Source organism: Chaetura pelagica, unplaced genomic scaffold, assembly GCF_000747805.2.
Source record: "Chaetura pelagica isolate M959 unplaced genomic scaffold, ChaPel_1.0 scaffold153, whole genome shotgun sequence".
Classification (NCBI taxonomy): Eukaryota; Metazoa; Chordata; class Aves; order Apodiformes; family Apodidae; genus Chaetura; species Chaetura pelagica.
In genome coordinates, this window is record NW_009952707.1 from 3,191,261 (window position 1) to 3,191,712 (window position 452).

The following is a 452-nucleotide window of genomic DNA, read 5'->3' on the forward strand; positions in this document are numbered from 1 at the left end:
CCCCCAAAGGAAACTGATGCCATTTTGGTGAGAGAGGGATGTCTATATCGTTGGACCAGGTCCTAATGCTGTGTCCCAGCTGCTGTATGCAAAAAGAATATCATATGATGTTTCATGGCATACACTACTCTGCCAGTGATAAAATTCCTGGTTGGAAGAAAAGCCCTCTGTCATTCCAGGCACGTAGCACTAAAAGTTAATGATTTTACCTAGAAATCTTGGAGGTTTTTTAGATGAAAAGTTTCTATTTTAAGTATCAAATATCAAACCTCCACATGTAAGGCAGCAGAAAACAAGGCAGAGACTTCAGTAGAAAACACTGCTCTGTTTGTGTTTAGCACTGGAAGTACTGACCTTCAGAAATCAATGTGGTGGTGCACAAGAAAGCAGTATCATAAGGCAAAAGCCAAGGAAAGCATATTATAGGAACTATGTTATGTTTTTTTCAGCAG